Raw genomic sequence first — 26198 nt, forward strand, 5'->3', positions numbered from 1 at the left:
AATTGAAATTGTGAAAGAGAATAGATGAATCATAATGAAACATCTTGACACAAAATGTGTTCAACTAAAGAAGAAATCATGGCTTTAGAAGAAGACCACCCAAGCAAAAAGTGCAAGAGGTCAGGGTAAATGTGATGAAAAAAAAAAAAAAAATAGAAGAAATTGAAATGTAAGTCGGCAAAAAGTGAAATAGAAAGGAAAACAAACGGACACATAAATGTATAAAAAGTTGTAGGGAACTACCATGGAGAGGGAAGTATGAAAATGGAAAAACAGAGCAAAATAAAACAGAAATAAAGATGGAAAAAGGACTAGGGAGCATGTGGTAAATAGGAAACAGATAAACAAGATCAAATGTAGATGTGATTGGAGATCATGATAACAACCAAAGCAATAACCAAACAAATATTTAAGCCATGCATTAAGAAAACTTTTCCACGATACATTTACTTTTCTACAGTGAATACTGAACTGTAAAGGTTCAAGAGACATGCCTTGGTAAAGTTATTGAGATTTATATTAGGATAGCCAGGTAAAAATTCAAGACATTTTAATTTTTTTAAATTTTTAATTTTTTTAAGTTGTTTTAAATGTGTATTTATTTTTGAGAGAAAGAGACACAACGCAAGTGGGGGAGGGGCAGAGAGAGAGAGGGAGACACAGAATCTGAAACAGGCCCCAACCTCTGAGTTGTCAGCACAGAGCCCGATGCGGCGCTTGAACTCACGAACCGTGAGATCATGACTTGAGCCAAAGTCGGACACTTAGCCGGCTGAGCCACCCACATGTCCCTCAGGACATTTCTAACGGGAGAATAGTCAAGCTGACCTCAGATTTCTTCACAGAAATAGATGATAACAGAGACAGTGGAACAACACTTACAAGACACATTGTCAAAGAAACATTTCACCAGACATAGTTAAATTGGCAAAGAAAACATTATTCAATACTATTACCACAGGGAAGAGAGATTGAAACAAGAGGTCGGATTGTTTTTTAGCACTAGGCTAAGCCAGCAGAAAAGTACCGAAGGGCATCAGGGAGGAAGATGTTCAATGTGAAGGCATAGGCTTCTGTGTTCGCTAGTCTACATGCAATGAAGGTAGGCTCCTAACCTGTCCACAAAGGCAGGGAGATAGAGGCTCTATGTTTCCCAATGATCACATTTCAAAAGGATGGCTCCCAGGTCCTTGAGAAGGTCATTTCTGGGTTATAAAACTGGAAAGAGGCTAGGAGAACATTTACAGGTCAAAGGAGCAGAGAAAGAACCTACAATTGAAAGTCTTTAAAGTAAATGCTCTAAGAGAAGGGAATTCAGGAGGCTATCATCAGGAAGAAACATGTTTAAAATTTAGTCAGACTGAGGGGAAAAATCAGGCTGTTTGGGTCAATATGAGAAAAGAAAGTGTGAGCTAAGAGTTTTATATTTAACTAGACTATCCCTCATCCAGACCAGTTCTGTGATGAGAAGGAAATTGGGTTCAACGTATGAGGGGGCTGGACCTAGTCCTGGCAGGCAAGAGTGTGGGGGATCCTTTTGTGGCATGTGTCCATTGTCCTTGAAGCCGTTCTCCTTCAAGGCTGCCTTGACTGTGAACTTGGGGAGAACCAGGCACCCAAACTGCCAAGGCGGGCTTGTGGGTGGCACTCATGGAACAGCCCAGCCCTCTGCCAGCCCCAGGCCCTGTCCCTGTGTCAGGGAGGAGAAGCCGGGCTGGGAGAATGCTGCTGCCTGTGTTGTTCTTACATTGCGCGGTAGACCTTGTATGTAATGTATTTAAATCAATGCAAATGTATGCATAGCAAGTCCAATTCTGGCCTTTTTTGGCTCGTTTTCTTTGGTCAAAGGACAACAGGGTAGAATGCAATTTTAAGGATATTTAACCAGGCTAATTATGAACATACAAAGACTTAGAAAATATCCTTGCCATGATTTCTTGGCGTGCTTGAGGAAACTAGTAGAACTTCAGTCATTGGGGAGAGATGGCGGTGTGCAACGTGGCAGGAAACCTGGTAGTGAGGAGCTGCTGTAAGAAGTGGGACTCAAATAGAGGCGCCTGGGTGGCTCAGTTGGTTAAGAGTCCGACTTTGGCTCAGGTCATGATCTCACGGTTCGTGCGTTCGAGCTCCGCGTCGGGCTCTGTGCTGACAGCTCAGAGCCTGGAGCCTGTGTTTGGATTCTGTGTCTCCCCCTCTCTCTCCCTGTCCCTCCCGTGCTTTCTCTCTCTCTCTCTCTCTCTCTCTCTCTCTCTCTCTCTTTCTCTCTCAAAAATAGATAAAATATAAAACAAATTTTTTAAGGAAAAAATGGAAAAATCTCATAACAATCAATGAAATTTAATTAGTAAATAGCACTTTTCTTTAATGGAAACTCCACAATGTTACAGCCTCACAAGTTAACTCTTACAAACACTTAAAAAAGAAATATATTAATCTTACATAAATTCTTCCAGATAACAGAAAAAAAAAGAAAACATCCCCAACTCATTTTATGTGGCCAAAATAATTTTGATATCAAAAGTTGATAGGAAAACTACAGGGTGATGTTTCTTGTGGACATAGACACATAGATGTATCCTAAAATATAAAAATAAAAAACAACAAGTCTTTATCAGAATACATTAGAAAATAATAAGACATCATTATCAAGGTAGGTTTATGCTAGGAATACAACCAGATCAATATATTTCAACCATAAAGTAACACTTATAAAAAGAAAACTCATGTCAACATTTTAACATAGGCAGAGAAAGCATTCGAGAAAACTGAACTTCCTTTTGTGGAAATTAGAAATATCTAGGAATGTCCTTAATCTGATAAAAAGGAATTGGTAAGAACTTGGAGCACATTGGAGCATATGACTAATGATAAACGATAAATTGTTCTTTGCCTGAAATGAGGAGTGAGGCACAAATGCTCATTATTCACAAATCCATTTGACAGTTTGCTAAAAGTCTTAGCCAGAACAGTAAGAAAAAAGAAAATATAAGGATTGAAAAGAAAGAGGTAAAAACGCCATTATGCACAGTCGACGTGCACATGAATATTGAAAATCTAGGGTTCCGGAAGATGGCGGCGTAGGAGGACGCGGGGCTCACAGCGCGTCCTGCCGATCACTTAGATTCCACCTACACCTGCCTAAAGAACACAGAAAACCGCCAGAGGATTAGCAGAAGGGAGTCTCCGGAGTCAAGCGCAGACCAGAGGCCCACGGAAGAGGGTAGGAAGGGCGGCGAGGCGGTGCGCGCTCCACGGACTGGCGGGAGGGAGCCGGGGCGGAGGGGCGGCTCGCCGGCCAAGCAGAGTCCCCGAGTCTGGCTGGCAAAAGCGGAGGGGCCGGACGGACTGTGTTCCGACAGCAAGCGCGACTTAGCGTCTGGGAGGTCAGAAGTTAACAGCTCTGCTCGGAAAGCGGGAAGGCTGGAGGACAAAGGGAGGGAGAGCTGCTGAGCCCCCGGACGGCAGAGCTCAGCTTGGTGGGGAACAAAGGCGCTCACCAGCGCCATCTCCCCCGCCCATCCCCCAGCCAAAATCCCAAAGGGAACCAGTTCCTGCCAGGGAACTTGCTCGCTCCGCGCAAACACCCAACTCTGTGCTTCTGCGGAGCCAAACCTCCGGCAGCGGATCTGACTCCCTCCCGCTGCCACAGGGCTCCTCCTGAAGTGGATCACCTAAGGAGAAGCAAGCTAAGCCTGCCCCTCCAGCCCCCGTGCACCTTGCCTACCCACCCCAGCTAATACGCCAGATCCCCAGCAACACAAGCCTGGCAGTGTGCAAGTAGCCCAGACGGGACACGCCACCCCACAGTGAATCCCGCCCCTAGGAGAGGGGAAGAGAAGGCACACACCAGTCTGACTGTGGCCCCAGCAGTGGGCTGGGGGCAGACATCGGGTCGGACTGCGGCCCCGCCCACTAACTCCAGTTATACACCACAGCACAGGGGAAGTGCACTGCAGGTCCTCACCACGCCAGGGACTCTCCAAAATGACCAAACGGAAGAATTCCCCTCAGAAGAATCTCCAGGAAATAACAACAGCTAATGAACTGATCAAAAAGGATTTAAATAATATAACAGAAAGTGAATTTAGAATAATAGTCATAAAATTAATCGCTGGGCTTGAAAACAGTATACAGGACAGCAGAGAATCTCTTGCCACAAAGATCGAGGGACTAAGGAACAGTCACGAGGAGTTGAAAAACGCTTTAAACGAATTGCAAAACAAAATGGAATCCACGATGGCTCGGCTTGAAGAGGCAGAGGAGAGAATAGGTGAACTAGAAGATAAAGTTATGGAGAAAGAGGAAGCTGAAAGAAAGAGAGATAAAAAAATCCAGGAGTATGAGGGGAAAATTAGAGAACTAAGTGATACACTAAAAAAAAATAATATACGCATAATTGGTATCCCAGAGGAGGAAGAGAGAGGGAAGGGTGCTGAAGGGGTACTTGAACAAATTATAGCTGAGAACTTCCCTGAACTGGGGAAGGAAAAAGGCATTGAAATCCAAGAGGCACAGAGAACTCCCTTCAGACGTAACTTGAATCGATCTTCTGCACGACATATCATAGTGAAACTGGCAAAATACAAGGATAAAGAGAAAATTCTGAAAGCAGCAAGGGATAAACGTGCCCTCACATATAAAGGGAGACCTATAAGACTCGTGACTGATCTCTCCTTTGAAACTTGGCAGGCCAGAAAGGCTTGGCACGATATCTACAGTGTGCTAAACAGGAAAAATATGCAGCCGAGAATCCTTTATCCAGCAAGTCTGTCATTTAGAATAGAAGGAGAGATAAAGGTCTTCCCAAACAAACAAAAACTGAAGGAATTTGTCACCACGAAACCAGCCCTACAAGAGATCCTAAGGGGGATCCTGTGAGACAAAGTACCAGAGACATCACTACAAGCATAAAACATACAGACATCACAATGACTCTAAACCCGTATCTTTCTATAATAACACTGAATGTAAATGGATTAAATGCGCCAACTAAAAGACATAGGGTATCAGAATGGATAAAAAAACAAGACCCATCTATTTGCTGTCTACAAGAGACTCATTTTAGATCTGAGGACACCTTTAGATTGAGAGTGAGGGGATGGAGAACTATTTATCATGCTCCTGGAAGCCAAAAGAAAGCTGGAGTAGCCATACTTATATCAGACAAACTAGACTTTAAATTAAAGGCTGTAACAAGAGATGAAGAAGGGCATTATATAATAATCACAGGGTCTATCCACCAGGAAGAGCTAACTATTATAAATGTCTATGCGCCAAATACCCGAGCCCCCAGATATATAAAACAATTACTCATAAACATAAGCAACCTTATTGATAAGAATGTGGTCATTGCAGGGGACTTTAATACCCCACTTACAGAAATGGATAGATCATCTAGACACACAGTCAATAAAGAAACAAGGGCCCTGAATGATACATTGGATCAGATGGACTTGACAGATATATTTAGAACTCTGCATCCCAAAGCAACAGAATATACTTTCTTCTCGAGTGCACATGGAACATTCTCCAAGATAGATCATATACTGGGTCACAAAACAGCCCTTCATAAGTTTACAAGAATTGAAATTATACCATGCATACTTTCAGACCACAATGCTATGAAGCTTGAAATCAACCACAGGAAAAAGTCTGGAAAACCTCCAAAAGCATGGAGGTTAAAGAACACCCTACTAACGAATGAGTGGGTCAACCAGGCAATTAGAGAAGAAATTAAAACATATATGGAAACAAACGAAAATGAAAATACAACAATCCAAACGCTTTGGGATGCAGCGAAGGCAGTCCTGAGAGGAAAATACATTGCAATCCAGGCCTATCTCAAGAAACAAGAAAAATCCCAAATACAAAATCTAACAGCACACCTAAAGGAAATAGAAGCAGAACAGCAAAGGCAGCCTAAACCCAGCAGAAGAAGAGAAATAATAAAGATCAGAGCAGAAATAAACAATATAGAATCTAAAAAAACTGTAGAGCAGATCAACGAAACCAAGAGTTGGTTTTTTGAAAAAATAAACAAAATTGACAAACCTCTAGCCAGGCTTCTCAAAAAGAAAAGGGAGATGACCCAAATAGATAAAATCATGAATGAAAATGGAATGATTACAACCAATCCCTCAGAGATACAAACAATTATCAGGGAATACTATGAAAAATTATATGCCAGCAAATTGGACAACCTGGAAGAAATGGACAAATTTCTAAACACTCACACTCTTCCAAAACTCAATCAGGAGGAAATAGAAAGCTTGAACAGACCCATAACCAGCGAAGAAATTGAATCGGTTATCAAAAATCTCCCAACAAATAAGAGTCCAGGACCAGATGGCTTCCCAGGGGAGTTCTACCAGACGTTTAAAGCAGAGATAATACCTATCCTTCTCAAGCTATTCCAAGAAATAGAAAGGGAAGGAAAACTTCCAGACTCATTCTATGAAGCCAGTATTACTTTGATTCCTAAACCAGACAGAGACCCAGTAAAAAAAGAGAACTACAGGCCAATATCCCTGATGAATATGGATGCAAAAATTCTTAATAAGATACTAGCAAATCGAATTCAACAGCATATAAAAAGAATTATTCACCATGATCAAGTGGGATTCATTCCTGGGATGCAGGGCTGGTTCAACATTCGCAAATCGATCAACGTGATACATCACATTAACAAAAAAAAAGAGAAGAACCATATGATCCTGTCAATCGATGCAGAAAAGGCCTTTGACAAAATCCAGCACCCTTTCTTAATAAAAACCCTTGAGAAAGTCGGGATAGAAGGAACATACTTAAAGATCATAAAGGCCATTTATGAAAAGCCCACAGCTAACATCATCCTCAACGGGGAAAAACTGAGAGCTTTTTCCCTGAGATCAGGAACACGACAGGGATGCCCACTGTCACCACTGCTATTTAATATAGTGCTGGAAGTTCTAGCATCAGCAATCAGACAACAAAAGGAAATCAAAGGCATCAAAATTGGCAAAGATGAAGTCAAGCTTTCGCTTTTTGCAGATGACATGATATTATACATGGAAAATCCGATAGACTCCACCAAAAGTCTGCTAGAACTGATACATGAATTCAGCAAAGTTGCAGGATACAAAATCAATGTGCAGAAATCAGTTGCATTCTTATACACTAACAATGAAGCAACAGAAAGACAAATGAAGAAACTGATCCCATTCACAATTGCACCAAGAAGCATAAAATACCTAGGAATAAATCTAACCAAAGATGTAAAAGATCTGTATGCTGAAAACTATAGAAAGCTTATGCAGGTAATTGAAGAAGATATAAAGAAATGGAAAGACATTCCCTGCTCATGGATTGGAAGAATAAATATTGTCAAAATGTCAATACTACCCAAAGCTATCTACACATTCAATGCAATCCCAATCAAAATTGCACCAGCATTCTTCTCGAAACTAGAACAAGCAATCCTAAAATTCATATGGAACCACAAAAGGCCCCGAATAGCCAAAGTAATTTTGAAGAAGAAGACCAAAGCAGGAGGCATCACAATCCCAGACTTTAGCCTCTACTACAAAGCTGTCATCATCAAGACAGCATGGTATTGGCATAAAAACAGACACATAGACCAATGGAATAGAATAGAAACCCCAGAACTAGACCCACAAACGTATGGCCAACTCATCTTTGACAAAGCAGGAAAGAACATCCAATGGAAAAAAGACAGTCTCTTTAACAAATGGTGCTGGGAGAACTGGACAGCAACATGCAGAAGGTTGAAACTAGACCACTTTCTCACACCATTCACAAAAATAAACTCAAAATGGATAAAGGACCTGAATGTGAGACAGGAAACCATCAAAACCTTAGAGGAGAAAGCAGGAAAAGACCTCTCTGACCTCAGCCGTAGCAATCTCTTACTCGGCACATCCCCAAAGGCAAGGGAATTAAAAGCAAAAGTGAATTACTGGGACCTTATGAAGATAAAAAGCTTCTGCACAGCAAAGGAAACAACCAACAAAACTAAAAGGCAACCAACGGAATGGGAAAAGATATTTGCAAATGACACATCGGACAAAGGGCTAGTATCCAAAATCTATAAAGAGCTCATCAAACTCCACACCCGAAAAACAAATAACCCAGTGAGGAAATGGGCAGAAAACATGAATAGACACTTCTCTAAAGAAGACATCCGGATGGCCAACAGGCACATGAAAAGATGTTCAACGTCGCTCCTTATCAGGGAAATACAAATCAAAACCACACTCAGATACCACCTCACGCCAGTCAGAGTGGCCAAAATGAAGAAATCAGGAGACTATAGATGCTGGAGAGGATGTGGAGAAACAGGAACCCTCTTGCACTGTTGGTGGGAATGCAAATTGGTGCAGCCGCTCTGGAAAGCAGTGTGGAGGTTCCTCAGAAAATTAAAAATAGACCTACCCTATGACCCAGCAATAGCACTGCTAGGAATTTATCCAAGGGATACAGGAGTACTGATGCATAGGGGCACCTGTACCCCAATGTTTATAGCGGCACTCTCAACAATAGCCAAATTATGGAAAGAGCCTAAATGTCCATCAACTGATGAATGGATAAAGAAATTGTGGTTTATATACACAATGGAATACTACGTGGCAATGAGAAAAAATGAAATATGGCCTTTTGTAGCAACATGGATGGAACTGGAGAGTGTGATGCTAAGTGAAATAAGCCATACAGAGAAAGACAGATACCATATGGTTTCACTCTTATGTGGATCCTGAGAAACATAACAGAAACCCATGGGGGAGGGGAAGGAAAAAAAAAAAAAAAAAAAAAAAAAAAAGAGGTTAGAGTGGGAGAGAGCCAAAGCATAGGAGACTGTTAAAGACTGAGAACAAACTGAGGGTTGATGGGGGGTGGGAGGGAGGGCAGGGTGGGTGATGGGTATTGAGGAGGGCACCTTTTGGGATGAGCACTGGGTGTTGTATGGAAACCAATTTGACAGTAAATTTCATATATTAAAAAATAAAAAAAAAAATAAAAAAATAAAAAATAAAAAAATAAAAAAAAAAAGAAAATCTAAAAGAAACTATAATGAATTATTATATATAGTAAGTGATTTTTCAAGGCTGCTGGATACTGTAATGAAAAACAAAACAAATAGAGTTCTTCTATATACTAGCAGTAAACAGTTATGAAGATATTTGAAAATATGCCATTTTGGGGGCACCTGGGTGGCTCAGCCAGTTAAGTGTCTGACTCTTGATTTCGGCTCAGGTCATTATCTCGCTGTTCCTGAGATTGAGCCCCGCTTCAGGCTCCTACAGCGCAAGGCCTACTTGGAATTCTCCCTCTCTCTCCCCCGCCCCTGCTCTCTCTCTTTCAAAATAAATAAATATTTTTTAAAAAATAAAAAAAGGGGGCACCTGGGTGGCTCAGTCAGTTAAGCTTCTGACTTTGGCTTAGGTCATGATCTCTCGGTTCATGGGTTCCGGTCCCGTACTGGGCTCTGTGCTGACAGCTCAGAGCCTGAAGCCTGTTTTGGATTCTAGGTCTCCCTCTCTCTCTCTCTGCCCCTCCCCTGCTCATGCTCTGTCTCTCCCTCTCTCAAAAATAAATAAACATTTAAAAAATGTTTTAACAAAAACTCTTTAAAAAATTAAAAATTAAAAAAATAAGGTCTTTTAAATAACATCAAAAATGTGAAATATTTTATATAAATCCGTATTTAGATAAAATATCAATCTAATGACAGATGCATAAGACCGCTTTGTAAGCATCCTATAAAACATTATCAAGAAAAACTTCAAAAATGGAATAATATACATGGTTCCTAGATTTAAAATCTCAAAAGTTTAACTAGGTCGAATCACTCTGTAGAATTCGGTGCATTCCCCATCAAAATCTGAAAAGATGTGTGTGTGTGTGTGTGTGTGTGTGTGTAGACAAGGTTGATTCTAAAATTTATATGGAAATGCAAAAACAAAAAATTACCAAGAACCCTGCAGAAAAAAACAGATATGATGACTTATTTTATCAGACATGAAGACATACTACAGACCTTCAGTAATTAAGACCATGTGTTGTTGGTTCAAGGTTAGAAAAATAGGTCAGTGGACCAAAATAGAGAATCTACAAGCAAGTTTACAAACATGTGGGAATTTGATTTAAAGCAGTCTTTTCAATTTTTTAAAATCTTTATTTATTTTTGAGAGACAGCGCATGAGCAGGGAAGGAACAGAGAGGGAGACACAGAATCCGAAGCAGCCTCCAGGCTCCGAGCTGTCAGCACAGAGCCCGACGTGGGGCTTGAACTTAAGAACCGAGAGGCTCATGACCTGAGCTGAAGTCGGACGCTTAATCAACTGAGCCACCCAGGTGCCCCCAGAGGAGTTTTTTCAATTAGTGGAGCTGGATTAATTGGATAACCACGTAGGAAAAAATGAAGTTTGACCCCTATTTCACACTATCACAAAATCAGTTAGTGATGAATGGCAAAAAAATAAACATAACAGGCAAGTGCCCCTAGGCCATAAAACAGAAAACTATCTTATAAAATTATTGTACAGAAAATTTTCTTATGTGGGACACAAGACCATTATACATAAAGAAAAATTAATAAATTGGGCTATGTTAAAACTTTATCAAAAACATCACAGAGTAAAAAGGCAAGTGGACGAAAATATCTAAAACATATATGCTTAATAGGGGGTCACACACACAAAATATATATATTTTTAAACTCTCAAAAACTGATGTGAAAAATATAATTAATTATAAAAACGGACAAAGTACTTGAATAGACACTTCATAAGATGTATGCACTAGTGACTACTAAGTGTATGATTTACTAATGATTAATCACTACATAAATGCAAATTAAAATCATAGTGTGATACATATCCTAAAATTTTGGAAAAATGAAGATATTCATGCAATGTTTATGGCAGTATTAACTGGTTTAATCCTCCAGCAAGAGAGTCTGGCAATTCTCTACAAAAGCTGAAAATACGAATAGACTATGACCCAGCAATCCCAGCACTACTTGTAAGAGCCCCAAGTCGGAAACAAACCAAATATCCTCCAATGACAGAATGAGTAGACACATTCAGTGGAAGATTATAGAGAAAAGAAAAGAAGTACAACTATATGCGATAGATGGATCTAACAGATATTCTATCAAATTAAAGTGGCAAAAGAGTATACTGTATGAATCAATTTATGCTAAATTCAAATCAGTTAACAAAATGCGTGAATCTTGAATCAACCTTCATTTGAACACGCTATTGGATGCTCATTTGAAAACTGTTTTACTTTATAGATGGCACCTATATTTCACTTAGCAATTAGATTTGTTGTTATATAAACATACTGTATACTAATCAATTGGAAGAAACAAAGATCTTAATCGTGAAGAAATTGGAAAAGACAGCCCTTTGTGATTTTCTTTATTTTTAATTTATTCTAACATTATGCTCATAAATGGAAATATATAAATTATCATACTTTAATTTTGTCAAAAGATATTTTCTCTCAAGTTTTGAAGAATTGAAATTCAGCATTAGCTTATAAAGGCTTTCTTTGTTTTCATTATGTTCTCAATGTAATAATTTTTCTGTTTCCTTCCCATATGAGAAATCTGTGAGCTTATTAACCTGAAGTCTTCAGCCTTTTAAAATTACAGTGGAACAGTTTTTGTGGTCCATAAAAAAACTCTAGTTTTCTAACCTACCCCCTCCCAATTTTTTTACTAAGAAGTAGATACTGAACTAAAGTAATCTTGGAGGACATTACATTATATTGAAAGATTTTTAGGTTAGAAATCCAAGGTGCCTTAATAAATGTATATTCAAGATGCAGAAGATTGGAACATACCCAAAACTTACAACTTGTTTTTCTAAAATTGAAATTTAACACCATACACACACATACGGGCACACACGCCCTCCCCCACCCAGTCCTAGCAGAAAAAAGCTATATTTTACTATAGATTTATAAATAATTTCCACTATCTGTCTCTTCTCTGTAAACACTTACGGTTAAGATCCAAATGTGTATCTCTGTCTATAACAGAATAGATAAACGAACAATCTAATTAACAGTAATTCTGTTCACACTGTTGCTTTGAACACTAATTATTTAAAGATTTAATTAAGACCTTGATTTAAAATTTAGTTCATGTAAGTGTTTAGGAATCTTAGATTTGTAAAATGAAATATGAAACTGGTACATTTTAATTAGAGTTGTAAAATGCATATACCATTTCATTTAGCCATTGAACAAGAGAAACAGCAACTAAGCAAAAAGAAACTAACTCTGAAGTGAGGAGTAATTTTGCAAAGTGTTCCTTTCTACTGCAAACAGTAATCCGTGTTCTTAACTGTTACATGTACAAAGAAGAAATATGACTCCCATATCTTATGCCTCTTATGAAGCAACTATTCATAATAGTAACTATTGCCCAAAATCTCTGTTAGTCAAACAATCCTCCTTTAGGCAAAGACTATGAAGTACCACGTGTGATTTGCTATTTTTCTTTTTCTTGTTTTAAGAAATAGTACTTTAAAGTAGTTCTTCAAATATCTGAATTATCTTACAGCATTGGATGTATCTATTATAGTTACATAATATTTTGATTTAAAAACATGCATTCGGCACACATAAGGAAAAAAATAGCTCCTAAATTTACACATTCATTATTATTTTTTTTAACGTTTATTTATTTTTGTGACAGAGAAAGGCAGAGCATGAACAGGGGAGGGGCAGAGAGAGAGAGGGAGACACAGAATCTGAAACAGGCTCCAGGCTCTGAGCTGTCAGCACAGAGCCCGACGCGGGGCTCGAACTCACGGAACGTGAGATCACGACCTGAGCCGAAGTTGGACGCTTAACCGACCTAGCCACCCAGGCACCCCTATACATTCATTGTTAAATAAGAAGCGCTCATATTTTTGAAAAACCCCACCTGTTATAATAATCACCAAATGATTCTTTCCATATTTTATCTACAACTTGTTACTCCTTATTTAGCATCCTTTTTTTTTCCCTCTTTCTCTTTTTTTGCAATACCTATCAGATACTTTGAATTTTGGTAATTCTAAATAGGGAATAAAACTAGGCTCCGTAGGCAAAAATCTTAGAAGACAATGATGGTGATGATGATGACTGATGATCGTCATTCAATTAGTTACTCATTTAATTCTCATGCCCCCAGGACACTTGTGTTCTTATTATCTCCATTTTTATAAATGAGGAAATTGAGGCCATTGAAATAGTTAATATAAGTATTTAACTTCTCAAAGGTAGTGAGATCAGAGCAAGATGTTAGGGCCAGAAAGCTGGGCTCCAGAGATTTATCTTTTCAAACTAGTACAGTTTTTAAAGTCAAAGGTGCATTAAAAGTAATGAAAATTGTTCAACATGTTGATATATTTGTGACATCAAATTGGTTTTATTATGTTCACGGACATAAAACGATGTATTCAACGATTTTTGAAGACAAAATTCTTTCTGAAAATAAAAATAGCATATATAACAAAACAAAACTGGAACTTATATTGATAAATAAATATGTGTATATATACTTTAACATCATACTTTTTTAACATCATACTTTTAAGTAATCTTTACACCCAATATGGGGCTTAAATTTACAACTCTGAGATCAAGAATTGCATGCTTAGGGAACCCGGGTGGCTCAGTCAGTTAAGCATCTGTGACTTTAGCTCAAGTCATGATCTTGCAGTTCATGAGTTCCAGCCCTGGGTTAAGCTCTCTGCTGTCAGCTTGGAGCCCACTTTGGATGCTCTGTCTCCCTCTCTCTCTGCCCCTCCCCTGCTTGCACTCTCTGTCTCTCAAAAATAAATAAACTTAAAAAAAATAAATAGAAAAGTGTTACACACTCTACTGACTGAGCCAGCGAGGCAACCCCCCCGTCAAAAATTTTTTAAATATATAAGAAGGATAATTAATTTTGGCACTTACTCCAAAAGGCTTATAAATAAATTTCTTCTTCTTCTTCTTCTTCTTCTTCTTCTTCTTCTTCTTCTTCTTCTTCTTCTTCTTCCTCATCTCCCTATTTATTTAATTTTGAGAGGGACAAAGACAGAACTTGAGTGGGTGAGGGGCAGAGAGAGAGAGACAGACACAGAATCCAAAGCAGGCTTCAGGCTCTGATCTGTCAGCACAGAGCCTGACACAGGTTCGAACCCTGGAACCAGGAGATCATGACCTGAGCCAAAGTCAGATGCTTAACCTACTGAACCACCCAGGTGTCCCATAAATAAATTTCTTAGCTGTATCTTACGTTGTAACATTGGGATTTTTTTTCCTAAAGAATGCATTCTTAATATTGTTTTACTTCTTCTAATTTTTGATAAAATTGGTACAATCTTCCTTTCAAGGATTTATTTTATAGCTAATGAATGTGAAATTGTTTGTTGGCATCTTTAGTTGACGCCTTTCTGTAGAACATAACAGTTTCATTGTAAATCCCCTTGCCGCAGGGGTTGAGATACTTGATAAGCTCAGAGCAAACTGTGTGAAAAAAATAGCCTTGATTCAATTTTCAGCTGAAATGCATAAATATTTTAGGTCAAATTTTTTCACAAGTACAATCATTTACCTCCATTCAACATACTTTCTTGGACAAATATGTTTATAAGTCAAAACTCATCAAATGGTTTTTATTCATGATTTATTTGAACACTTAGCAAAATGTAGTTGCCACAAAAGTGAAAGGTCTTCTCAAAGTAGACATGAATCCAATTAAAACTAAGAGATTCTCTCGAAGATTTTTCCCAAAGTCAAGCTATCCCAGAACCCAATTATGTAACTTTAATGTTCAGTCTTATATACTGTTTACTCTCTGTGTTTAAATTCTTCCATTCCTCTTTGTTTTTGTAGGGAAATGTTTCAATATGTTTTTGCTTGCTTTATTTTCAATAACTTGCAATTCGCTAAGGCTTCAAACACTGAAAAGTGTTGGCACTCTATTAATCGAATCCTTTAGCTAAAGATTTCCAAAATTGCAAAACAAATGCTATCAAAATCAGGAGTTTCATTTTCAAAAATTAGCAGTAGAATCTATAATTGTGAATTATTTCACCTTTTATTAAATGAAGTTCCAAAGCATTACTTGAATTCTATGAATTGGGTTAAAAATTGAATTATGTTTTTGAATCAGATAACACTGATTCCTGCGGCTCTACGTGTAAAATTATTCTTTTGTAAGGTCTTCTTAAAATAATCGTTAGCCTTTGAAGTAGATGCAAATGCTCATTCAGCGGATTTGTCTTTTTTTAAGTGTCAAGGGACACCACCACAGCCCTCGTGAAGAATGATAAACATGGACAAAAGTTTGTGCAATTCAGCACTAATCATTAAGTTTCTAAAGAAATGCAAATGTAGTACTTATTTTCAAGTTTTGCATGCATTTGTGTTTTTTGAGCTATTGCTGCTTAAGACGTATCTTTCAAAAACACAAGTATCAAATATTATAGATTTACACTCCAAAATCACTGTAACAAGATTTCAGACCGTTCTCTACAGACTCTGTGGGTGGAACTACTTAGCCTCTATTTCCTGTACATTGATTTCAGGTACAAGTATCCTATGATGTCCCATATTTTCCACTGACCCTACCAAACGGTTGCCTGAAGGCCTTGTGCATCTTGAAGCCATTCACACAGGCCGCCACCACTGGCTCTACCGTCAAATGCCTGGAAGAAGCAAGCAGAGTTGAGTACTTTTTCCCATTATCAGCTGAAACCTAGCTTTTCCTGTCAACACACGCTTTGTTGTATCAGCAAGTACCTGCTGGCTCCTACTTAGATGTTGGTGAATTATGGAAAGGTTTGGGGTGGGAAAGATGGATTATTACAGGTCTTCTTTAAGGTTTAATGACATGCTAAAGAAAGAATTCTCTTTACTATACGTGCCTTTGTGTCTGTCCTCAAACACTATCAGATGAGACCGTGACAGAAGCTAGAAGTTCAAAGTCAAAGAGTAATAAATTCTCATTTATGCAAAGTCATCCATAAAATAGGATAAATCTAGGATTAAACAAGGTAGCCTCACTTCAGAGCTCTTGACTTTCCCAAACTTTTGGAAGTCAGTTATAATATATGTGGCCCAATGGGTTTAAAGATCACTAGAAATGGAATGTTTTGCAACATCCAGACAGACAGATCTATTTTTCTTCATCTGAGCTAGATTCTTTGTCCTCAGCCTGGCTAAGAGTTTTATAGGCATCACAATCACTGGGCCAGTCCTTTGTAATGAGGATGAAAGACAGAGAACAATCCCAAAATACATCCTCTATCAGAGTATCAGGTCAGAATATAAACAGGTAGATGGGCAGAAAGAAAATGGGGAAGCTACCTTTAAAAACAGCAGACAAATCTCATAAGGTAGCTCTCTGCTTCGCCTTGAACTGAGAAACTAAAACCACCGCTTAGCAATTTTATCTTTTCCTCTCCACCATACTATTTTTGGTTTGTAGCTATTGTGCCTGGATTATTAAATGCTTTCCTCGCTGAGGTCTTTTCTTCCTTTTCAAAAGCAATCTGCAAAACACTGTCAGATTAATATTCCAAAAAACTGTTTCACATGAGCCGATCATTTAGCTCAGAAGTCCTTTAGAGTTTAAAGTACTATGTATAGAATAAAGTTCAGAATAAAATTCAAGGTCCACCTGACCCTTCTGACTTTCAAAATCATCCACTGCCTATTTCCAATACTCCACTGTACTCCCATCTTCCTCTACACGTATGTATGCACGTTACATCCTCTGCTCAGAGGATACTAATGCAAACAGTCCCCAAAACCCATCGGCCACATTCATACCACTCTGCCCTTATTCATACTATTCTTTTAGGCTAAAATGTTCTCCACCCCAGTCGCCATCTATACAAAGCTTATTTCTTCTTAGAGATGCAATGCAAGTTCCACTGCTTGCCTCGTCATTTCGGGCACAACGTAGATCTTGCCTGCCCTGGACCTAAACATTGTTGTTCTTGACATTGCTTTGGGTTATATTCCAGGCAAACGAACTTTCTCTTCTCAAAATGAGCAGCTTCTTCAGACAAAGACCATTGGCTATATATTTTATATATTACATGATACCTAATATAGATCTGTAAATATGCCTATATTTACACCTATATCCTATTAATAAAACCCATTATAAATTGGTGACTTCTCAAATTATCAGTTGTAGAGTGTATTCGTCTGTTGCAAGATTGTAACATTCAGACTTTACCCTGAAAATCAACACAGTCACAAACTGAGTATCCAGCAACAGCGAACACATGCCAGATCTTTATAAAGAAAAAAAAATACTAAACTAGAACCAACTTGTTGAGGATTCAGAAGAGAACTACTTCTTCTGATACATTATTTTTCCTGGGCTTTTAAACTCTTTACAGTGGTTCTTCTTTCCATCAGTTTACTTTTCTGTATTCAAATTTAACACAGAATGTGCTTGAGTTGATTCTGATGCCATAATTAGATTAGGTATTGGCTTCTCAAGACTAAAATCTAGCAGTTTAAAAAAATTTTTAAACATCAGTTCTACTGACTTTAATATTGTTCAAATAAGGCATCACACACCAGCACAGAGCTTTGTCCTAAATAACTATAGGTGTAGAAAAGGCAAAATTGTTTTTATTCACTCCCTGATTCCGAAATCAGGGCTACAGTGACGTTCTGGCCTCAGTGCCGAACAGATACTCATCAGAAATGCTGACACTCAGAGAGATGCTCTCAACAATTTTTTTAATATTAAATTGAGTAAATGCATATTGATGTACTCTTTCATTTCTGTTCACAAAATGTAAGAGTCTTGGATCCTGTGAGAATCGATCGGAGCTTTCCCATGGAAATAAATTAAAAATACTAATGGCAATAGTAATGATCATCTCACAAATGAAGAGAAAGGAAGAAAGGAAAGATTTGTGTCAAATAGACCATACCAAAAAAAAAAAAAAAAAAAGAAGAAGAGAACAACTATTTAAGGAAATTGTATTTTCATTTTAAAAAATGTAAATATTTGCTGAACTGTGTTCTGTCTTTTTAAAGATGTTTAATAAAATGTGTAATATTACCTATGAGAAAAACTAGGAATAAAAATCATTCACTCAAAATATTCACTCTGAAGTTAAATTCCATTGTTAAAAAGTTAAAAATCTGCCCTAAGCCAAAGAGAATAGTTTTCTGTTTCACTTTGAGAAAGAATATTAATGAAATGTGAAATAATTTTCAAACTTTTTATTTCCTAAAAACTAAAACAAGACAGTGCACAAATTAACAGGGAGAAAATAAACTTAATATTTTCCAAGTCTTACTTTTCGATCAGAAGCCAATTGATAATGAACAACTTGATGAAATGAATGGAGTTAGGGTAAAGAACAAATTTGTGCCTCTAAAACGAAGAGCTATCTCATTTTCTGAAATTGTGATCCAGAAAGTAACCAGAATATTAGGCAAATCCATGGACAATGCCAAAACTCCATTAACCATTTTATTGTTCTCCCGGTGCAGGGTGATAGCAAAATGGCCAGAGCTCATTCGACTATCTGTGCTCTGTAAGATAAGCATAAATAAGATGATAAGATTGCACTACAAGTAAAATGCTCTACTTATGAAACCAACGGAGCTGAGGAAGAAGGATAAAGTCAGAGTAGCTAAAATAATGCTATCCCTACTTAATGTGTGGTTATGGATTACTTAATTCTCCCCAAAACTTAGCTGTACCGGATCTAACATCAGTCCACAATACTACATTCCATTTTCTTTCACCATCCCGATTGCGTTATAGGAATACTGGCTACTAACTTCTCTTGAGGAAAGGAAGAATTTATTTATTTATTTATTTATTTATGTTTATTTGTTTTTGAGAGAGACAGAGAGCGTGAGCAGGGTAGGGGCAGAGAAAGAGGGAGACACAGAATCTGAGGCAGGCTTCAGACTTTGAGCTGTCAGCACAGAGCCCAACACGGGGCTCAAACTCACATACCATGAGATCAAGACCTGAGCCAAAGTTGGACGCTCAACCGACTGAACCATTCAGGTGCTCCAGGAAAAATTTATTTTGATATTTGGTCTCCCACTGGTCTATATGGTTAAAAAGGTAAGTTAATGATAAAGAGATAATGTGGTTCAGGCTGCTTGCAGTGGAGTTGTGACTTTCCCAACCAAAGTCAAACCTTTATAATTATATCATAAAAGGAGGGTAATGAAACGATTTTAGTGTTATATGATGAAGAAAGAACAACTTCCGAAAAACAAGGAAATAAAACTCTACAAATTAGCAAATAAAAGTCTCTATATTAGAAAAATCCAGACATACGCTTTTATAGTTTCGTGTTAGCTCAAATCTGTATTTCAGAAAATGAGGGGGAGACTTTTTAAAATACGGCATAGGTGGTAAAATAGCAACAGGGCATAAATTAAAGATTGTAACTGAATGCATCTAAAAGTAAATGTATAGACACTGGCAAGACTGGATGAAATATTTGAAGTAATAAAAGATATGGCGCTGCATTGTAAAATATATGGACCCAACTTAAATTTCCCTCTCTCAACACCCTCTTTATGTCCACCTGTATGCACTGTTCACCCATTCGCTATCACAGATTATACAAATGGCAGGCATCCACTTCAACCCCATTAGTTGCTTTCTTTCCTTTCCCTTTTTTTCCCTTTTAGGCGATTTCTACAATATAAGTGGCCATGGATACGTAGACAGTGTTTTTGCCCTCTGAAACTGATGGCTACACATTTGTACACCCCAGATTATCCTCTCACTTCAGAATCTTTGTGAGTTTCTCGGGATCTCCCTTCTTATCGTGGTCTTCTTGCACGTGTCTTTCCCGAAAACTTTGCACAAGAAGCAGACGCCTCTACTCTCCTAGGGGTCCTCTCTTCTTCGCCATCTTGCTGCACGAATTCCTGTGTTTTCTCTTTAACATCTCGTTTCTATTTCCCGATGTCGAATAACAAGTAAACTTTCTTCCCAGACCCCCTGCCCGATCACACAGAAATCATTCTCATCAAATTCAAGGACCTTTTGGGCATTAGCCCCAGGCCTGGGAACTTGGGGTCTTGATCTATGTTTTCTTACCTCTAGAGTTCTATTAGTCAACACTAGTTTTGACTGGATTTTCAAAAACACAAATTTAATAAACATTTGTTAGGTGATTATTGTGTGTCGGGCTCTCTGCTGGCTCTGGGGAGATAGAGGTGAGAAAGCCAAGACCATTTGCTCCAGTGGCCTACTGGGGAAGATAGGCAACTGCATACGCTATTACCTAAGTGATGCAACGGAAACACCAGCAGTTTGTAAGGTCCGTGAGTAGGTTATAAATAGCATTAGAAAGCACAGCATTGAAGACGGTAGCTGCCAACCATTTGATGCAAACTTGCCAGACAAAAGCACCTGTGCCACCTTTTGTGCTCTCTTGCATCCTGTCATTCTCCTTAGCTATGTCTCCCTTTGACCATGGGCCTTTCTTGCCCTCTCCTGGTCACTGTACCTTATGATGGTGTCATATTGTCACATTTGACATTCTGCCCCTGGTCTTTTTTTTCTATTTTTCTCTCTTTGTCAAGAGGAGTGGTATGAATTGGATTAAGAGATGAAGCCACGGTGATTTTTTTTTTAAGCAAAAATGATTAGAGAAGAGAAAGGAGATTGAGAATGGAATATTTATATTTATAAAAGAATAATTCAGGTTTCTAATTCAAAAAAATAATCAAAAAATTTATTTTAAAATGAGATTTGCAGCTGTGTGTCCATCTACACACATTCAAGGTCACAAGTGGCCATTACCAAGAAAGGAAAATAGACCCTTTTCAGCCTTTTCCCTTCTCCCTGGATATTCTTCATCTACTAATAGTAAAATGCTAAAGAAAATAATGTTACTGTATTTCCACATTAGATCATCTTGACCTTCATTTACAGTGATGCACAAACCCCAATTTTGTCCTGTACATTCAAGGCCAATATTATATTTTTCAGAAACTTCTGCATCCTGGGACCCCTGGGTGGCTCAGTCGGTTAAGCGTCTCTTGATTTCAGCTCAGGTCATGATCTCACGGTTTATGTGATTGAGCCCTGCATCAGGCTCTGCACTGACAGCACACAGCCTACTTAGGATTCTCTCCTTCTCTCTCTCTCTCTCTCTCTCTCTCTCTCTCTGCCCCTCCCCTGCTCACATCTGCACACTCTCTCTCAAAATAAATAAAACTTAAAACAGAAACTTCTGCATCCTACTAAGAGCCCTTCTATGCAGCAAAGATGTCCCACAGACTCACCTAAAAGTGTGTTTCAAATAGATACAGCTGGCTCCCTGGGGAGGGAGGGGGTCTAGTGTCACTCATTCAGGAGAGCTGTGATAGTTGCTACCTGGTACATGAGGCCGTGTTTGCAAAACCGCTTTTCCCTGGGAGGACTTAGGCAAACTGACCGGCACCGTGTAAATCTGCCACATGGATCATATCATCAACTGGAGAAAATATTGCAGATGTTGTCAAACACCTGAAAAAAATATAGGTGAGAAAGAAAAATCCTTCTATCAGAGAATATCTGTCGTACCAAAAATAGAAGTTAAAGCCTTTGTGGGATTCCCCCCACAGCCTTTATTAAGGACATGCTTCCCCTCCACCTAGTACTCTCCTTGTGGATGGACTTTATTTCCACTGTGATGTGTGCAATGACCACTATTATCATATGTGAGGATACATTTTAAGCAAGCTCCACGCTTAGAGTGAAGCCCAACGCAGGGCTTGATCCCACGACCCTGGGATCAGGACCTGAGCCAAAACCAAGAGTCAGACGCTTAACCGACCGAGCCAGCCAGGTGCTCCTAGGAGAATACATTTAAATGCCATGCTGGCTCAAATAAAAATAGACTCTGCTGTTGGAAGAAAGGAATAGCGTACCATAAGGTTTGCTGTTTGGCTTTAAATTTCCCTTAAGGTATATAATGAGCTGACTTGAGAAGGGATCTGTTATATACTAGAGCTTCAAGTTGAACAACGACCTTTATTTTGGGGGGGGGGGTATGTTAACATGAGGGCTATGCATGCGTTCATGTGTATGTTCGTGTCTAACAATAGACACTAATAGGTACACAAAACCAATTTTGTTTATTGGTTTCCAGCTCCTTTCCTCGAGCTCATTCATGCATGTGGTAAATTATGTGACCAGCAATGAGTTTACGTATAATGGACTGTAAATATTCAAGGGCAGGAAGGCCATTGGGAAGGTAGAAAGATGCTGTGAGTGGAGCACTGTTTATTGTCGCATACTTTCTTGACCTTTTCTTCATTTAAGGTGATGCCAATCTCCGAAGCAAGGCTATTAAATTAGCAACGTGATAAGTCTCTCTTTTCATGCAGCGCAAACATGCCTGGGAAAGTGAGGCTGATTTACTGACTATATGAACCCTGACAAAGAAAACTAGGGGGTATAATGATGGGATTTAGGACTTAACCTAGCAGCGTTTATTCAAATATCTCATTCATATTTTGTCTCTTTATCTCTTTGCTCCATTTGGCGTTGAGTGATATTTTACAACCTTTAAAAAGAGGGAAACAGACACTCCAGCTCTAATATTCCCTTGTTACTCTTAAGGAACAGAAGTAAAAGTGCTCACAGCTGGGGAGACACAAACCAGAATTTCTTGGGACCAAAGCTTCAGTTTGAGTCGACATTGCATTGTTTTTGTTTCATCTGTCAATAAATCAATGGTAGCCGATTAAAGAAAACTTGCTTGCTGATTGGATGAAACTGGGAAGCAGGGCACTGCTAACTCCAGGGGCACAAGCCCATCACCACCCGAAAGAGTTGTCACTGGTGTCGGGGTTGTGCTTTTAATGATGACTATGACTCAGTTGAGAGCCAGGTAGTCTATGTTGGTAACACAATGTCATTCTATCCAGGACAACAGTCTCTGTGAAGGCCAGACAAAATGCATTCTCTACTGGAAAGAAAAAAGGGCACCAAAAATGAAGAACACACACACAGTAGCTGTAGCTGCTATTTTCGGGTCAGGACAGAGGCCCATGGGTCCTCCTGAGCAGAGACTGACTCAGGGGAGTTTGGGGATAAACCCAGGGCAGGGCAAATGCCAGAGACTTCTCCAGACTCCATCAAAGCTTGAAGGTCTCCATCTGCTTGCTTCCCTTGTAGAGCACGACATCATCAACCATTGGCACATGCAGCATGTGTGGTGATGTGGTCCTGTTGTGGTCCCTCTGACAGGTCACAGTCTCCTTTCTCACTGGTTCATGTGGCCATTTTATCGAAAAAGTGCCACAAATGCTGTATACAACGGAGGCTTCATGTGGCTACTTTTCCATATCCAGATGTTTAAAGGATTGGGTAAGAATCTGACTTTAATTTGCTTTGGGTAAAGGCTAGTTACAAGGATATGTGTTCTTGGGGGCCTCAGTTCTTTGGGATGTATATATATATATATATATATATAGGTATACATTCCTCTAGGGATGATCTTTCATTTCCTACTCTTCCCACCTTCTCATCTACTTGAGATCAGGTTCCTCTGAAAGGGATTTTGGCGTATGCATCTATAATTATGCTTATTTAATTTCTCTGTGCGAAGAGGAACAATGTGTTAGCCTTATCAGTGCAAACGTGGCACTCTTTACCGTCAGATTTTCAGCTTCCATTAGGATCACAGTAAGCTAAGCTAAAGCAAGAAAAAAAAAATAAACTCTTTTTCTAAAGGTCAGGCTTCTTAATTAAATGAAAACTCAGGCGGCAGCATTATAAAATGAAATGACCATAGCCTGTGCTCTTTCTGAGGAGACCCTACAGGGTATCCAGCTGACCCTGTCGAAAGCAGGGCGAGCTGAATTATTCCCTGATGGGTAGGAGGCTACAACATTACAATGGTCGTTCCTTTTTTTTTTTTTTTTTTTTGCAAACAAATGGAATTGATTGTGTCTGTGGCCATATGGAGGCTTCAAATCCTGCAGCTGTGCTCCGTGTCCAACCCGCCTCATTGTCACCTCATCGTCGTTGACTTACCACCACCATGGCTGCCACTCCCTGGCACTTTCTGCTTTTGCTACCGCTGTCCTTCAGCCAAGGCCAGTGTGGAGGAAGAATGAATAAAGAGACCCTGAGCTAGGTCCTTTCATATTTAGGAGTTCACGTAAATCCTGTAAGGAAAGCATCACTATCTCCTTTTGTAGAAGAGCAAACTGAAACTCAGAGAGGTTAATTATTTTGCCCATTGTCACACAGCTAGTGAAGTATCAGGCAAGAATGGGCTGGACTGGGGGCACCTGGGTGGCTCAGTCGGTTAGGCGGCCAACTTCGGCTCAGGTCATGATCTCACGGTCCGTGAGTTCGAGCCCCGTGTCGGGCTCTGTGCTGACAGCTCAGAGCCTGGAGCCTGTTTCAGATTCTGTGTCTCCCTCTCTCTGACCCTCCCCCATTCATGCTCTGTCTCTCTCTGTCTCAAAAATAAATAAACGTTAAAAAAGAATGGGCTGGACTGTCTCCAGTGCCCATTCTCTTTCTATAAGATCTAATGTTTGTATTGCTCTGGTTCCATTCCCATTGCCTGTATTCGGGAATCTTCTGGATGGCATCTGATGACACTATCACCCACCCAGGATCACAGCAAAGCTTACTCCGTCTAAACTGTTGGCCTACCTCTGTCCTGATTTTGTTGTGGTTTTCCAATAGATCAGACCAATTTTAGTTGGTAAGGAGCTCTGTGCAGTCCTCACAAGAGTAAATGAAGCCGAAAGTTTTCAAAAATGTTAAGAAAACTGTAAGAATTGAGAATGGCGGCTTATTGTAACTTCCCTACTTCGATGGCCACATTCCTACCTTTTCCTAGCAACGTCACTCTGAACGCTCTGAATAGTAATACGTGACATGGTGCTCTATCTAGAAGCTAAAGCATTTTACCCAGTTTTGTGTTTGTGATCCTGATCATATTTGTAAAAAGTTTTTTTAATGTTTATTTCTTTTTGAGAGAGAGACAGAAAGACAAACAAAGTGCAAGTAGAGACAGGGAAGAGACAGACGGAGACAGAGAATTCAAAGCCGGCTCCAGACTGAGCTGTCAGCACAGAGCCCGACGAACTGTGAGATCATGACCTGAGCAGAAGCTGGACGCCCAACCGACTGAGCCACCCTGGTGCCCCTATTGATTATATTTTTAATCAAATAAATATATCGATTATGGTAATTCTTGACACATATGTAGGATCTCTGAAGTTGTTAAAAACTACCACATAAAGCTAAAAGAGTTAGAAAATCTTTCCAGGCTCCGATTGTCTTCACATACACAAAGGATTCCGATTAATTATACTTATTAAAAGTCTTGGATTTGAAGGGTTTATTATTTTTTTTCCAGAGAATGAATATGTGTTGAGACACAGCTGCCATCTCCGTGGGGCACTATCTGCACTGAGCTCCAGGGGGAGCCATCGAAATAGTGTGATGTGGTGGCATCTTCCAAAACAGAAGGCAGTAAAGTAATGAGATGGGAAGCAACGGTTTGCATCTCTGGCCACAATTAGAATTGCCAGGGGAGCTTTAGGACCAATGCCTGAGCTTCACTTGAGGCGATTGAGCCAAGTCTCTGGTGGGTGGATCTGGGCATCAGTAGTTTTAAAAGCACTGGCTTAGAGCATAGGATCTGGAGACATGGGACCTGGATTTGATTCCCAATTATTAAACTATCTAAGCTTTATGCGTGTCTGTAGTATGAGGCCATAGGGTGCTCTTACTTTATAAGATTGTGAACCCAACCCCTACCATTGCACTTCTACTAAACATGTAAAAACGATGATCAACTCTTCTTATTAAGAAAGAAATCACTGCTGCTTTAATACTTTTGAAAAAAAAATAAAAGAATACAGTAGTCCTCCTTTTTCTGTGGTTTCACTTTTCAGTTTCTATTACCCACGGTCAACTGCAGCCCAAACGCAGATGATCCTCCTGATGTATCATCAGAAGGTCGATAGTAGCCTAACGCTATGTCACAATGTCTGCGTCATTCACCTCACGTCATCGCATCACGTGGGCATTTTATCATCTGACATCATCACAAGAAGAGGAAAGGTGAGTATGGTATAATAAGATACTTTGACAGAAAGAGAGACTCCATTCACATGACTTGCATTACAGTACATCGTCATGGTTATTCAAGTTTTTATTACTTATTGCTGTCATCTCT

At 39.2% G+C, this 26198-nt stretch overlaps 2 long non-coding RNA genes across 2 annotated transcripts in view; one reads left to right on the forward strand and one right to left on the reverse strand.

Moving 5' to 3' along the window:
- The window catches only part of LOC128773661 (uncharacterized), a 46000-nt gene extending 31956 nt beyond the window's left edge, over positions 1-14044 (reverse strand). The window contains exon 1 of the long non-coding RNA XR_008418033.1: positions 13957-14044. This is a non-coding gene — a long non-coding RNA (uncharacterized LOC128773661). The remainder of the gene's footprint in view (positions 1-13956) is intronic.
- LOC109265354 (uncharacterized) overlaps positions 1-17145 on the forward strand; it is a 314205-nt gene extending 297060 nt beyond the window's left edge. The window contains exon 6 of the long non-coding RNA XR_002079145.2: positions 15573-17145. This is a non-coding gene — a long non-coding RNA (uncharacterized LOC109265354). The remainder of the gene's footprint in view (positions 1-15572) is intronic.
- The last annotated feature ends 9053 nt before the right edge of the window (positions 17146-26198 follow it).

Source organism: Panthera pardus, unplaced genomic scaffold (genome assembly GCF_024362965.1).
Source record: "Panthera pardus isolate Hobbes unplaced genomic scaffold, ASM2436296v1 HiC_scaffold_26, whole genome shotgun sequence".
Taxonomy (NCBI): domain Eukaryota; kingdom Metazoa; phylum Chordata; class Mammalia; order Carnivora; family Felidae; genus Panthera; species Panthera pardus.